Source organism: Chanodichthys erythropterus, chromosome 17 (assembly GCF_024489055.1).
Source record: "Chanodichthys erythropterus isolate Z2021 chromosome 17, ASM2448905v1, whole genome shotgun sequence".
NCBI classification, from domain to species: domain Eukaryota; kingdom Metazoa; phylum Chordata; class Actinopteri; order Cypriniformes; family Xenocyprididae; genus Chanodichthys; species Chanodichthys erythropterus.
In genome coordinates this window covers 8,540,400-8,557,438 of record NC_090237.1, presented here as the reverse complement: position 1 = coordinate 8,557,438, position 17,039 = coordinate 8,540,400, and the positions used below count along the sequence as shown (strand labels likewise).

Sequence of the window (17,039 nt, the reverse complement as noted above, 5' to 3'; positions counted from 1 at the left end):
GTGTCTTATGAGCCTGAGAGTCCGAGAAAAAGCCTCTGTTTCCTCATTTCCATTCAGAGTCAGAGGTGAGGATCAGATTCTGTTTTAACAATTCAGCTTCATCATGGATGACACACAAACATCCAGGGATGAAGATTTTTCTCCAGGATGCAGGTACTGTGAATAAACAATAGATTAAATTAAAAGATGGTTAAAGGTCTGAAGATGGCAAGAATATTTTGTTTGAATGAAAAAAAAAAAAAAAAATGTTTGTTTTTATGATAAATGCTTATCTTTGATAAATGATAATAGTGATTATCATCATAAAGGATCAAATGTGTTCTGTTATAGTTCAGTTCATCAGAAGAGATCAGAACCAGAGCCCAGCTGTGTGTCTATAAGGAGTGACAGGTCTCTGGATCCACCAATATATTTTAAGAGTGGAGATACACAGACTGATCTCAGGTATAACATTTCTATTAAAATATGATCATATTATGGCATTTTGTGTTATCAGAACAGTATTCTGATAATGAAAAATTATTCTTGTACATTGTTTATAGTTATTTTATTTTTATCTGATATTTTAACACATAATGTGTTGATCACAGAGACACATCTATGAGTGCTAGGTTACATTTTTGTATCAACATAGTGTATATAAAAAACATTAAAGTGTTTCTATGATTAAAATAATTTAAGTGCTTGTTTTTGTTTTGAATACAGCAATTTCTCTTTAATCTCTCTTTGTTATAGTTCATTTAATCAGAAGAGATCAGAACCAGAGCCCAGCTGTGTGCCTATAAGGAGTGACGAGTCTATACATAATATAATAGATTTTGAGATACATGGACTGATCTGAGGTATAACATTCCTGTAAAAAGATTTAATTTTAAGATTTCTCATAAAGAGTATCATAGACATTGTGCTATCTCATGTAATAATGTGATATTTAAATTTAACAGTCATGAAGTCTTCAACACATTTAGATCAAATCTGATGAAGAAGTTTGAGTGTCTGTATGAGGGAACAGCACAGCAGGGAAACCCAACACTCCTGAATGAGATCTACACAGAGCTCTACATCACAGAGAGTGAGAGTGGAGAGATCAGTAATGAGCATGAGGTGAGACAGATTGAGACACAATCCAGGAGAGCAGCAACAGAGGACACACCGATCCAATGCAATGACATCTTTAGACCTTTACCTGGACAAGACAAACCCATCAGAACTGTGCTGACAAAGGGAGTCGCTGGCATTGGAAAAACAGTCTCTGTGCAGAAGTTCATCCTGGACTGGGCTGAAGGGAAAGAGAATCAGGACGTCCAGCTCATATTTCCACTTCCTTTCAGAGAGATCAATTTGATGAAGGACAAAACACTCAGTCTTTCAGATCTTCTTCATGTCTTTTTCCCTAAAACAAAAGAAATGGAAATATCCAGTGACAAATATAAAGTGTTGTTCATATTTGATGGTTTGGACGAGTGTCGTCTGTCTCTGGATTTCCAGAGCGATGTGAGGTTGTGTGACGTAAGTGAATCAGCCTCAGTGGACGTGCTGCTGATGAACCTCATTGTGGGGAATCTGCTTCCCTCTGCTCTCATCTGGATCACCTCCAGACCAGCAGCAGCTGATCTCGTCCCCTCTGAGTGTGTCCATCGAGTGACAGAGGTATGAGGCTTCAATGAGCCACAGAAGGAGGAATACTTCAGGAAGAGAATCAGTGATCAGAGTCTGGCCAATACAATCATCACACACCTGAAGTCATCAAGGAGTCTCTACATCATGTGCCACATCCCAGTGTTCTGCTGGATCTCAGCCGTTGTTTTAGAGAAGATGTTGAGGAAATCACGGAAAGGAAAGATTCCCAAGACTCACTCAAATGTACACACACTTCCTGATCCTTCAGACCAACATCAAACATGAGAAGGACTATGAGAAGAACGTGACAGATGAAGACATGATCCTCAAACTGGGGAAAGTGGCTTTTCAGCAGTTTGTGAAACGCAATGTGATCTTCTATGAGGAAGACCTGAGAGAGTGTGGCATTGATGTGACAGAAGCGTCAGTGTACTCAGGATTGTGCACTCAGATCTTCAGAGAGGAGTTTGGCTGGTATCAGGGGAAAGTCTTCAGCTTTGTTCATCTGAGCGTTCAGGAACATCTAGCGGCTCTATATGTGCACCTCTCCTGTACAAACAACAACAGAAATGTGTTTGACCAAATCAACAAACAGAGTTTGAGGTCTAAAATTAAGGAAAGGTTTCAACTCAATTCATCAGAACATGTTTCATTATCTGAGCTGCATCAGAGAGCTGTGAATGAGGCTCTACAGAGTAAAAATGGACATCTGGACCTTTTCCTGCGGTTTCTTCTGGGTCTGTCAGTGGAGTCTCATCAGATTCTCCTACAAGGACTAATGAAACAGACAAGAAGTAGATCTGACAGTAATGAGAAAACAGTTGAGTACATCAAGAAGAAGATCAGGTCCATTGACTCTCCAGAGAAATCCATCAATCTGTTCCACTGTCTGAATGAACTGGGTGATCATTCACTAGTGGAGGAAATACAACAGTATCTGAAATCTGGAAGAATAAAGGAAATCAAACTCTCTTCATCTCAGTGGTCAGCAGTAGCTTTTGTGTTGTTGACTTCAGAGGAGAAGCTGGATGAGTTTGATATTAAGAAATTTGTAGGAGGAAACAATAAAGCTGAAAAACTGGAAGTTTTTCAAAAGCTGCTGCCCGTGATTAAAGAATCCAGATCAGTTCTGTAAGTATTAATGAAAATAATCACTTCACTGTTAAAACGTTAGGAAAATAAAAGTTCATAAAAGAAATTAAATTATTTATCAAGTAGCTCAAATCTCCCAAAAACATTTAATGTATGCTTAACATATCATGTCATACATTTTTAATATTACTAGTCAAATGGACAATTAAACATTTACTTTATATTTAGCTTAATGTTGACTAAAAATTCACATTTAATTTCACTGTGAGATGGATGATTGAGAGTCAAATCACTGAGTATCTGAAATTAGTGCAGGTTCTCCAGTAAAGTGCAGATGTAATGTGTAGCAACGGCTCCTCCATAACAAGAATATCAATGTACAGTGTATTTTTCTGTTAATCTATTAGTCTGTATCATTGCATGCATCTATTTTGACATACCATTTGTAGCATGTAATGTCTGTGATTGGCTACATTTCTCACCGCTCAAACTTTTGATATTCTTCTGAGCACAAACAGAAATGCGCACATGATCGATTGTCAAACCTGTTTCACCAATATGATATTATTACAGTATCAACTGAGGGAGCTTATTTATATTTGACTTTATGTTTTTCTCCCATGTTTTAAATTACTTGTGATCAAACATTAATTGTCGGACCCCCTGCAGTACCACTGCAGACTCCTGGTTGAAGACTGTGTGATTGAAGGGTGAATGAACTTAATTAATATTCAATTAGAAAAAAAGGGTGGTTTCTAAGTTAATTAATATTAATTTAGTTCAATCATAACATCATTTATTAGTGTGAATTTAACCATGAAACTTGAATAAGAATTTGGCATTGTTAAATTATGTTGAAATTGAATTTTTTTGATAGATATTTGATAGTTTTAGATGGCGTTTAACTATTTATTATGCCATCTGATTTTCATGTCTCTACAGGTTGAATGATTTTGGTTTCACAGATGAGTTGATGAGATGATTTGTGATTTTTAAGTTTGTACTTTCTCTTTAATAATGGATTCACTGCTAAACTGATCTGATCTGAACTGAGAGAGTGAAGAGTGTGTCATTGTTCTCTACAGGTTGAGTGATTGTGGAGTCACAGATGAAGGTTGTGCTGCTCTGGCTTCAGCTCTGAGATCAAACCCCTCATACCTGAGAGAACTGAGTCTGTCTGGGAATAAAATAGGAAAATCAGTGAATCTGCTGTTTGATGTACTACAGGATCCTCACTGTAAACTGGAGAAACTGTGGTAAGATCATATTTGACTCTCACATGAATCATAAAGTATATGATTGAGCTGTAAATGATTGAAAACATGAGCTGCTCCTCAGTAACATGATACTGCAGGACTGAGAGTCACACTGAAATACACACTTTCATACACAATCAACATTTCAGTTTCTTGACTTTAAACAGACTCGAGTTCAACAGTCAGAACTGAGAGCCTGTCCATCAGACACCGTTATGTCACGTAACAGCAACAACAACAACAATAGCAGACTACATGCTTGCGTACGTGCTGCAAAAGCTACCGATCCTATTAGCTTTATTAAATTATTTGACGTTTTTGCACTGCTCTGCTGTACTCCACTATGCAGCGCTTAGTATGTTGTTAGGATGACAAGAAGGTTTAAAAGTTACATTTTTAGTCTGGTCTGCCTCAGCGGTCTAAAAGTGCTCGTTAATGTCAAAATAATTGAGATGTTCAATCAAATCAATGTAGGCGGGGTTTACTGTTCACAGAAACAGAACATGAATTCCAGTGCAAACCGACCCAGTCCGTCAGTTTAACGTTAAAAGAGAGTGAGGTAAAATGTAAATAGTGAAACATGTAAAGGATTAGTTCATTTTTAAATGAAAATTAGCCCAACCTTTACTTACCCTCAAGCCATTCTAGGTGTATATGACTTTCTTGCTTCTGACAAAGACAATCAGAGAAATATTAATAAATATCCTGATGCATCTGTGATACACACAAAGTATGTATACAATTCAGTTTTTTAATTTTCCTTTTTCTCTAAATATGTATATTGATATAAGTTAAATGATTACATTACTTTCTTATGCAGTGTGCAAATTAACAAATGTATATTAAATTAATATGGAGAGAAAAATTGACTCTTATTTTGAAATTCTGGCTCGGGAGTTGCGAACGGTGTTACAAGATTTTCAGTTTCTGAGATTTTCGGTTTCCGAAGGTGGAGCATGAATATACATGAATATTAATGAGTTCCCCGAAATGCGCGATTGCACGTGCAACTGAGAATTTTAGTTCACATTGTATCTCAAGACATCAAGTTGATTATTCCATAAAGGTAACTATATTCTCAGCGTCACAGCTGATAAACCTATATAAATGTGTCTGTGTGGACTTAATATTTTTGTAACCTACAGACTACTGGTGTGATTATGTGTTAGCTTACTTCAGACTAACATTCTTGGGTTTTCCGGTTGGTGACAAATTCTGAAAATATTGCTGAAACTATATTGTCTTTTCATGGTTTCCGTTTAAGATACACTGACACCACAAGGTTTAATTTTTCAATTGCACAATAAAACAAAGCATCCCAGAACACCTGAATGAGTTGAAGTAGATTATACTGATTTCATATAAGAAATAAATGGGAAAAAATAAATAAATAACATTGTTAAAAAATATGCAGCTGCCATTTCAATGATTTTGCTATGTTCTTCTGTTACCTCACCTTATGAAGAATTAAAACGGGGTCATCCCTCTGGAAATGAAAGAAATAATGTCCAAAAACAGTGGCCTAATAAAGATTTTTGCAACCTTTTGTTATTCTCTGCCATGCGTTGTTTTGACCATGTGTGACTTGTGTACCCGGATATACAATAATGATCAGTGATATAAATGGACAATTTATTTTGATACACAAACATTAATTATTTGGCATATATTCAGGTTGATCTGGAAAAATTTTCCCAGTCATCTCAATGGCAAAAAGTGTCCCAGTCAACCAGTGTTAATTTTGGCAGCCATTTTTGATTTAGTCTTAGTCTTTATCTTAAGACGAAATTGCTCCTTAGTCTTAGTCACATTTTAGTCATTTTAGTCTTTCATATTTTAGTCTAGTTTTAGTCAACGAAAAGTCATCACATTTTTGTCAAGTCTTAGTCATTACTTTTAGTCAAACTAGTTACCAACATTAATTTTGATAGCTATTTTATATCTAGTCTTTAGACAAAATAGTCATAATATTTCTCTTTAGACCAATTAATTTAAGGTTATGAAAAATCTGAATCAAGGTAAGAGACTGTATTGACATTGCACTCATAACAGCAGCAGCTGGTGCAAATGTACATATCCTCTTTCAGAGGTTCTCAAACTTTCTCGAGTGTCGTACCCCCTGAATGATGATAAAAAACGAAGTGATGCTTTTTAAATATTACATTAAAACTGTCAGTAGGTGGCGGTAAGTCTTTTTTTTTATAAGTGAATCATTGAGTCATTTATTCTTTCAGTATCAAAGCAAGCTGCTGTATTTATGAATGGATCATTGAATCATTGACGATTCGTTTAAACCCGCAGATTCATTAGAAACACATCTTGTGCGCTGCAGTTCTGCTGTGGCTTTCGTTGCAAAATAGAGCAAAAATACTGACAATAATGTTTAAAATGCACATATTACCCTTTTGTTTGTTGAATTGTATAAAATCAATATTTGGGAAATGATATATTATATTATATTATATTATATTATATTATATTATATTATATTATATTATATTATATTATATTATATTATTTAGCAATATTCTTGCTTAAAGTTACCATCTGTAACAGACACGCCAGGCTCCAGCACCCACCAATCATAGCGAGCACCTTCCCCTGAGTACTAATCACCGTCACCTGCATCTCATCATCACGCTCATCATCAGCACTACTTAAAACACTCACACACACAGTCACATTGTCCTGTCTCATTCGCATTACAGGATACTTACCTCTAGGCTTACCTTAAGGACTCCAGTCGATACCTACCTGTCTTCAGTGGCTCCGTGTTCCCTCCTGTGCTCCAAGTCTGTGTGTGAGTGTCTTCCGCCAGCATCATCTACTGTGTTCTCCAGTGATCTACCTGCAAATACAAAGGACAGTATTACCATCCGTTCATTCATTCATCTGAACTTCCATTGCCATTTACTCACCTGTCTGCTGAATCCACTCTGTTTGTGTTTAATAAACCACCTTAACTTTTACCTGCTGTCTCCATCTGGCTATATTGTAACAGAAGACCGGACAATAACAGCGGAACACAAACATGAGTTCAACCGATCCATTCCAGGATTTAGTGGACGCCTTTCTTCGCACTTTTCATCTACCCTCTCCACCACCAACGCCTTCACCAGTCCGGTCACCTGCTCCAGCACCAACCACCATTTCCGCATCCACCGCCACCTCTTCTTCACCGCCAGTTTTCGCCAGTCCCATGGCCAAACCGGCACCCTTCTCTGGTTAAGCAGAGGATTGCAACGGATTCCTCCTCCAATGCTCGCTGACCCTGGAGATGCAACCGCACTTGTTCCCAACGGAACGGGCTAAGGTAGCGTTTTTGATCTCACAACTTTCTGGGAAAGCTCTGCAGTGGGCTGATTCCATTTGGTTACAAAAATCTCCAGTCACACAGAAGTATGTTGATTTCGTTGAACACTTCAGAGAAGTATTTGGAAAACCTTCCTGGGATTCTTCCATTGGTGAGAGACTTTATTATTTAAAACAAGGAAAAATGTCTGTTAACGAATATGCTCTTCAATTCAGAACCCCTTGCTGCCAGAAGTGGCTGGAATGAACAAGCGCTACTCACTACATATCGTCAGGGATTGGATCCTCGCATCTCGCTGCATACGAGGATAACATCGGCCTAGAACGATTCATTCAGCTGTCAATCCATTTCGCCACTCGTATACAGTCGTGTCTCAATGAGTACTAGGGTCAGTTGCAGCTCACCGACGTCCTCTGCCGGCCAGAATCCGTCAGCACCCCAGAACCAGCCCACGAACCCATGCAAGTGGATTTCTCACGGCTCTCACCCGCTGAACGGCAGAGGAGGATGAGCAACCATTTATGTTTATATTGTGGATCTCCTGGGCATGTACTCTCCTCATGCCCAACCCATCCTCCACGTTCTCTGGTGATTGTCTTTGTTTCCAGTAACCCTACCAGTAAGACACTCACCACAAATGTAACACTTACTGCTGCTGATGTTTCCATTCCAGCGACTGCCCCCATTGACTCTGGTTCCGCAGGAAACTTTATCTCCGGTGCCCTCTGCCATCAGCTTGGACTCAAAACCAAAACCACGCCGTCTTCCTTCCAAATCCACTCAATAATCAGGAAACCTGTGAGTAGAAGACATGTCGTCAAACTGAACTCCTGCATCTGCAAGTTGGATTACTGCATGTCGAAGACATTCAATTGCTGGTTCTGGAGGGTTACACCACTGACGTGATACTAGGGCGCCCGTGGTTAGAGCAGCATAACCCCATCCTCTCGTGGAAGAATGGGGTAGTCCTGAAGTGGGGCGACACCTGTTTTCCTCAGTGTTTCTCTACGTTACCTGTTCCAAGATTCTCAATTTCCAAGTCTCTTCCTGTCTGCGCCACTTCCATTGAAAGTCCATTAGAGAAACATTCCGTGGATATTCCCCAATGTTACGCCCCCTTCAGCGACGTCTTCTGCCCCAAGAGAGCCTCCAAGCTGCCACCACAACGGCCATGGGATTGTGCCATCGATCCGCTTCTGGGTGTGTCAGTGCCAAAGGGTGAGATCTACCGTCTTTCCATCCCGGAGGAGAAGGCCATGGTGGAATACATCGAGGAGGCCCTGGCTCAAGGATACATCATACTTTCCACTTCCCCTGCTGCTTCCAGCTTCTTTTTCGTGGCTAAGAAGGATAGAGGCCTGCGTCCATGTATTGACTACCGATCTCTCAATGCAGTGACTGTCAAGTTCAGGTCCCCCCTTCTTCTCGTCCCAGCGGCCCTGGAACATCTCCGTGGGGCCTGGTCAACGCCCCCTCCGTATTCCAGGATTTTATCCACGAGGTTCTCTGGGAGTTTCTCCACAAGTTTGTACTGGTATATATCGACGACATCTTGATTTACTCCCGGAGCATGGCCGTCCATCGCCAACACGTTGCGGAGGTCCTGCAATGCCTGAGAGACTTCCAGCTCTACCTCAAAGCCGAGAAATGTTCCTTCCATCAAACCTCAGTGCAGTTCCTTGGATATCACATCGATCACAGTGGCATCCGGATGGACGAGGGGAAGGTGACAGCCATCAGAGACTGGCCAACACGTCAACTGTGAAGGAACTTCAAAGATTCCTCGGCTTCACCAATTTCTATCAATGTTTTATCCAGAATTACAGTGTCATTACCTGTCCTCTAACATGCCTCCTCCTCAATAAACCCAAATTACTATCCTGGACTTAAGCAGCCACAGAAGCTTTCAACTCCCTCAAGACTGCCTTCACCCCCGCTCCGCTCCTGGTGCATCCTGACCCCGAGACGCCCTTCATTGTGGAAGTGGACGCTTCTACCACCGGAGTAGGAGCGGTACTGTCACAGCAGCAAGGGAAGCCCAGCCAACTCCATCCATGTGCCGCCTTCTCCCGCAAGCTCAACCCGGCGGAGGTGAATTACGACACTGGCAACCGCAAACTCCTCGCTATCAAACTGGCCCTAGAGGAGTGGAGGCATTGGATGTCTGTCTCCCTCTAGCCATTTTTGGTCCTCACTCACCATAAGAACCTTGAGTACCTCCGAGCAGCCAAGAGACTAAACCCTAGACAGGCCCATTGGGCCCTCTTTTTTACTCGCTTTAACTTCACAATCTCCTATTGACAGCTATGGAAACAGCTGAAATAATGTTCAACAATGTGTTTCGATACAACGGTATCCCCGAAGACATCATATATGACAGAGGTCCACAGTTTATCTCCCATGTCTGGAAAGCCTTCTTTTCGCTCCTAGGTGTGACCGTCAGCCTATCGTCGGGATACCATCCACAATTGAATGGGCAGACGGAACGGAAAATCCAGGAGATCGGTTGCTTATCAAAATGAACAAAAGAACAATATCCTACTACGGTATCCTACTAAGGTCCTACTACGGTATCCCCTACTACGGTATCCCCGAAGACGTCATATCTGACAGAGGTCCACAGTTTATCTCCCATGTCTGGAAAGCCTTCTTTTCGCTCCTAGGTGTGACCGTCAGCCTATCGTCGGGATACCATCCACAATTGAACGGGCAGATGGAACGGAAAATCCAGGAGATCGGTTGCTTATCAAAATGAACAAAAGAACAATATCAGAATAGATATAGGTCCTTAAAAACATTTATACAGGTTTATTTCAGTTGTTACAGGCAGTGATGTACTTAATGATAACAACTAATAAAATACCAAGTTTTAAAACATCGCAAAGGAAGAGTGCGGCCTTTAGTGCGGCCACCAAAACAGACGAGAGAAAGAGCTGCTCTGAAAGTCTTAGCTGTCTAGTGCGCTCAACATAGAGCGCGAACAGGACAGAGTGGTTGTGAAGAGGGGGGTTCCCCCGCCGCAGGCTCATTAGAGACAAAAGCTGAGAGAGTTATAACCTGTGCTCTGAACGGCGTTGAGAGTACTTTAGGAACATAACCCTCTCTCGGTTTGAGAACGACCTTGCAGTCACCCGGGCCAAAATCCATGCAGGACTCGTTGACTGAAAGTGCGTGGATATCGCCCACTCGTTTTAACTGAAGCAAGCGCTAGCAAAAGCACAGTCTTATAGGAGAGCATTTTTAATGAAATTGACTGCTGTTGTTCGAATGGTGGGCTCATCAAAGCTTTCAGTACTAAAGTTAAATCCCAAGTAGGGATAGTGGGTGGTCGAGAAGGGTTCATTCGTCTCATTCCATGTAAAAATTTTGCCACTAGATCATTTCTGCCAATGGGTCGATTGTGGATTTCCTCATGGAAAGCTGAAATAGCAGCAACATACACTTTGAGCGTAGAAAGCGCGCGGCCAGCATTTAAGCGCTCTTGCAAGAAAGATAGTATAACTGAAATTGGGCAGCTTACAGGGTCTTCCGTGTTTGAGGTACACCAGCTCTCAAAAACCTTCCATTTATAAGCATAGAGATGCCTCATAGAAGGGCTTTCACTTCAGCAATAGTATTCAGCATGCGCTGAGGGAGTGCAGCTACTGGCTGGCTCCGCTGAGAGGCCAGACGTGCAGGTTCTGGATTTGGGTGCCAAATCGAGCCCCTCGCTTGAGACAATAGGTCCTTCCTTAACGGGACTGTCCAGGGGGGTCCCGTTAACAGTTCTAGAAAGTCCGAGAACCAGGGCTGAGTGGGCCATTTCGGCACGGTTTCCCTCTCCTCCCTGATTTTGCACAGCACTTGATGCAGGATTTTTACTGGCGGAAATGCATACTTGCGCGCTTTTGGCCAGCGCTGAGTGAGCGCATCCACTCCCAGCGTGGACTGTTCCATTACGGAGTAAAATAGTGGGCAGTGGGTGTTCTCTGCGGACGTGAAGAGGTCCACCTCTGCTGGTCCAAATATGTTCCAAATCATACTCACTGTTTGATGGTGTAATCTCCATTCTCCTTGGAGAACACCCTATCTCGACAGCATGTCCGCTCCGCAGTTCAAACAGCCGAGGACATGGACAGCTCGAATAGATAAAAGGTGATGGTCTGCCCATAACAGAAGAGCCGTTGTGAGCTTCAAGAGGGGGCACGAGCTGATGCCACCTTGGTGAATTATTTACGCTACCACTGCCATGTTGTCCGAACGAATGAGAACATGATGGTTGTGGACTTGAGCATAAAACTGCTCCAGGGCCAGGTGAACTGCCTACAGTTCTAGGCAATTTATGTGCTACGCTTTCTCCGTGTCTGTCCAAACACCGAAAGCTGGACTGCCATCGGAAATGGCACCCCAGCCCGTGCATGATGCATCTGTTGTGACAGTTTTGCATCTTCTTACCTCCCCCATCATCACGCCCCATTTTTAGCATGTAGCTCATCCAAGGGGCTATTGCCTCTAGAAAATTGCGAGTCACCAGTACGTGCATTGATCCCGAATGCCAAGCGTGTGCCGGAACGCAGGCTTTCAGTCAAATCTGGAGCGGGCGCATATGTGTAGCATACCCAGGCGACACACTGCTGAGGCTGCTGCAATCAGCCCAAGTGCTCTCTGAAAGCGTTTTAATGGTAACAATTTCCCTTCCCTGAACACTGAGAGCAAGTTCGTGACCATTTGCACGCGCTCCGGAGTCAGGCGGACTTGCATAGAGAGAGAATCGAGACTCACTCCTAGGAACGAAATACACTGTGTGGGTTGGAGTCTTTGTCGAGGGACTATCTGGATATGGAAATATGCATCTTTTAGATCCACAGAAGCAAACCAATCCTGGATCAGATGAGCGAGAGGATTTGTTTTAACGCAATCATTCTGAATGAGCGCTTTGCCAGGGCTCGATTCAGTTGGCGCAGGTCCAAAACAGGGCGCAGCCCGTCGTCTTTTTTGGGAACCAGAAAATAACGACTGTAAAACCCACTCTCGTGCACTACCTCTACTGCTCATTTGTCAGCAGATTCTGAATTTCCATCCTCAGAAACAAGGCGTTTAGATTGCAATTTGCTCGCAGACCCCCCCTCTTTAATGGTGTGATAATGTCTGCAGTTCACAGAGTGTATCCTTTTTCTATGATATTCAAAACCCACCTTGACGCACATGGCAGCGCCCCCCATTTCTCTGCGTAGAGTGTGACCGGTGTCATTGTGAAGTCACGTGGCAACTGGAAGAGGAAAACAGCTCTTTATGTGAAGTTTTTTATTGCACAACAAACAACAGCAGAACATTTCACAACATTCTCGTTGCCTGCAACAGGCGGGGGGATGAGGGAAACTGTTAGAGGATTTAAACGGGCGTATTTCGATGCCGGCTCATCTCCAACGCTGAGCTGCAGGATCCTCTTCCTGACCGGGCCGTCAGGAACGTGGCTGGGCTCCTGGGGCTGGGATTCCTGAAGGGCGAGGACCTTGCCATTTAGGGAAGGGGTAACGAACAGCTCGGGGCTCCTTGTGTCTGCCTGGAAGCTCCGGCTCCTTCTGTGGCTTAAAGGCTGGTGCTGGCCGCGGTCCAGATGAAGAGCGCTGGGCTGAGGATGAGCACTTATAGCCCTGGATTGCTTTGGTGAAGCGCTCTGAGAAGGACTCCACAGAGCTGCCGAAGTGGCTGGAGGGGTTGACAGGGGAAGGGCCGACTTCTCCGCGCCCTTCATATGCGTTAAAGTCAACCAAAGGTGACGATTCAGCACAATGAGACTCCCCATTGTGCGGCCGATGGATTGGGCCGTTGATTTCGTAGCCCGCAAGGCAAGGACGGTGGCGCTGCAGAGTTCTCGGAATATTTCTGGGTCCTGGCCGTGCTCATTCAGCCGTTTCAGCATTTTAGCTTGAAAAACTTGGCCATCGTATGGAGGGCCGAGGCTGCTGCAGTGTAGGCTTTTCCTGCTATGCTTGCAGTGGTGCGGCCCCCTTAGTTGGGGTGCACCACTGTAGACTTTATTTTCAAAGACTCCGGGCAAAGATGAGCAGCAACTGCTTCCTCCACACAGGGGGGGATATGAATATCCCAGTGTGTCAGCGCCCACATCTTAGATACCTCTGCGTGCACTTCGGAAAAAAAGGGGGCTGGTCTTTGGAAGCCCACTTTGTGGCAATGGCCGGGTTGAAGAAACCACTCATCCAATCAGGAGAATGAGAAGCACCAGCGTGGGTTCACCACTGGGCCTGCCAGTTTCCATCTCAGGGTAACGCTGTGCCCTCCTCTGCGGCTAAGTACCCACAGTGACTGGCTGTTCATTCAGCAGAATGGTGATCCGAGTACGGAGAACCTTAATATTCATCTCCTCGCAGTGAGGACAACTGGGCTCAATGATGGTGGCCTCCGCGTGGGCACGGCCCAGGCAAAGGACGCATGAATCATGTCCGTCTGGGAGCTCAATGGGTCCCACGCAGATGATGCAAGGCTTAACCCTTTGATGCGTACGATCACACCGGTGTGATCAGTTTTGGCTGGCCCCAGGAGCGTACGATCACACCGGTGTGATTAGAACGTTCAGTGCATTACGTGATCAACTGCCAAATTCAAATGTGCGTGCGCGCTTTAACTGGCGCTAAACCAGAGACGGACACACGCAGCGCTTTTCATATATCACATATATGCAGTGTTTTCAACCAAATAATGTTCATTTCAGGTTTCAGACATTTAAATACACATGAGTACTAACAAAACAATATATTTAGAGTTTGTAAAATACACAATGATGTCTATAGAAGCGGAAATAACAACCCTTTCCATTATAACTTGACAACACGTTTAATTCATATCAGATACACATTGTGAAAGTAACTTAAAAGCTTACTCTATTCTTCCCCAGTTCACCGGAACACTTACTTTCATGTATTTCGGGAGAAGTGGATAAATTCACGGGTTGTAAATCCAACAGATCCGATTCTCTGCGCGGTGCAAACTAACATGCTGCGCCCATCGCTCATATAGCTCAACTAACGCGATCGTTATAAAGGTGTTTAAACAGCAAAACACATCCACTTGCACATATTTGGCAATCGGAATATTAGATATTTCATGCTATAGTTAACAAATTTGTGAATAAAAAGGGAAAAATTAAATGAAAGCAGATCATCATTCATACAGTGCTGCGGTGTGCCACATAACAAACAATGACGCGTCACCATGGAAACCATAAAGTGATACGTTCTAAATAACGGTCGCTTCAAAAAACTCACGCTGGGGGGTCAGACAGAATATTTTAAACTTACGTGCGAAAGGGTTAATTGACATTTTTTATTATTGTTTTCCCCGGAATGCTCGAAGAGGATATTTCTTTTCAGAATAAAATCCACTTGTTCAGCGATGAATCTACGGCGAAAAAGGCTTCTAACATGCAGTATGAAGAAGAAAGACTCTGACGAAATGACGCCAAGCGGCAGTGAGGGGCGGTGTCCCCTCACATTCGCGCGCTTGAACGCCATTGGCACTGTGCAGTGCAATAGCGCAATTCAATCCGGCTTTAGTATTTCTATGAGAAAGATGTTTCCCCAATGCGTCAGCATCTGATGCAACGTCAAGAGACCGATGTTGAAAGGGAACTCATTAATATTCATGTATGCTCCACCTTCGGAAACTGAAAATCTCAGAAACCGAAAATCTCATAACACCGGACTAGTGAACTGCGCATGCTTCCTCATATCAACAGAGGAGCAGTGAAAGAGCAGTGACTCTCCTTTTCTTTTCATTTTATCCTGTTTTTACAGTAATCTGTCTGACGGGTCTCTGGAGGTGGGGCCTGTAACACATCCAAGCTTTATAATGGCAGTGATAGGGTTCAATGAGTATGAACAAAGTGTTTCTATCCACATCTATCCATCATAAACGTGTACTCCACACAGTGTTAATAAAGGCCTTCTGAAGCTAAGTGATACGTTTGTGTAAAAAAAATCCATATTATGGATACAAGTTATGAAGTCGAATATCGAGCTTCCGCCAGACCACCTTCTGTATACAAGTTACAAAGAAAGTGTAAACGGGCATCGCTTCAATTACACTTTTTCCACAAGTTTAATAGGGAAGGTGCATGACGTATCATAAGCTTTGTGAACTGCAAGAGGTTTACACTTTCTGTGTACGTTGAATACCCCCCCCCCCTCCACAAATTGATCACACATATTAATTTGTGCTTTAAGATTCACTGCTAAAATGACCTGAACTGAACTGAGAGAGTGAAGAATGTTTCATTGTTCTCTACAGGTTGTATAATTGTGGAGTCACAGATGAAGGTTGTGCTGCACTGGCTTCAGCTCTGAGATCAAACCCCCCACATCTGAGAAAGCTGAATCTGTCTAGAAATAAACTAGGACAATCTGTCAATCTGTTGTCTGATGTACTACAGGATCCTCACTGTAAGCTGGAGAAACTGTGGTAAGATCATATTTGACTGTTACACATAAATCACAATGTAAAGTATATACACACACACTAATTGATAGTTCAGACATACTACATAGTAGAGATATGAGTAACATAGTAAAACTAACCCATGTGAATAGTGTTATTTATTAAAACAGATTTTGACAGACATTTATTATATGCAAATATAAGATATTATTTTTCCTGATTGAATGACACAGATGTTTTATGATCATGTTTTGTGACATTTTAGATCTCAGTCTAATGATCCATCAAACATTAATTCGTGCTTTAGGTTTTACTTTCTGTTTAATAATTTCACTGCTAAACTGATCTGATCTAAACTGAGAGAGTGAAGAGTGTGTCATTGTTCTCTACAGGTTGTATGATTGTGGAGTCACAGATGAAGGTTGTGCTGCTCTGACTTCAGCTCTGAGATCAAACCCCTCACACCTGAGAGAACTAGATCTGTCTAGGAATAAACTAGGAAAATCAGGAGTGAAGTTGCTCTCTGATCTTAAAGATGATCCACATCATAAACTAAAAGAACTAAAATATTGAGAGTATATATTTTATTTAATGCTTTTAAATTGATTGTTCAGTAACAGGCCTCATGTGTGTAACTGGAGAATAAAAAATAATATATTCAGCTCCACTTATTAAAACAGTTTGAGACTAAAGAGTTTAATTCTGTGATGTAACTGATCTATAAATATATGGATATGTTTATCTCTTACAGTGTCTCTGAGTGTAAGTGATTAATAAAGTAAATGATAAACAACATTCTCTTAATCTATTAGCAGCTTTTCATTCATATCTCTGGCTGTGTTTATTCTGAAATGATCTCCTGATGTGATGTGACATCAGTAATGTCTCATACTCATATGTGACTCTCTGTGTGTTTTATTGTAGGACTCTCAGTCAGTTCAGTTTCCTCAGGATAAGCTGATGGTGAATAAGGAGCTACAGAGACTGAAAACACTGAGACACACAGCGATCACACTGACATGAGTGTGTGACTTCACACCAGTTTCTTGTTTTTATTTTTTTGTGGGTCTGTTCTTCTCAATTACAGTTTCCCTAAATGATCTATTACAGGACCTGAACTTGCATAAGAACTTTTCTAACTTGTGATTTTAAACTCAATTTTAAATGCAATGGTCCCTGAAAATAACTGCTGAAAGTCACCATAATCGATTTGGAATTGTTCTGGATACACTAGATATTGAATGCAATGATGGTGTAACACTCAATATACATTACAAGACGTGACAGAACTAAAATACTAATGTAAAACAAGCCATAAACATTGT

The 17,039-nt window shown here is 42.1% G+C and overlaps 1 pseudogene; it reads left to right on the top strand.

Annotated features, from left to right (window-relative positions):
- The first annotated feature begins 58 nt into the window (after window positions 1-58).
- On the top strand, window positions 59-16,482 carry LOC137004946 (NACHT, LRR and PYD domains-containing protein 3-like; annotated as a pseudogene).
- Window positions 16,483-17,039: the final 557 nt, after the last annotated feature.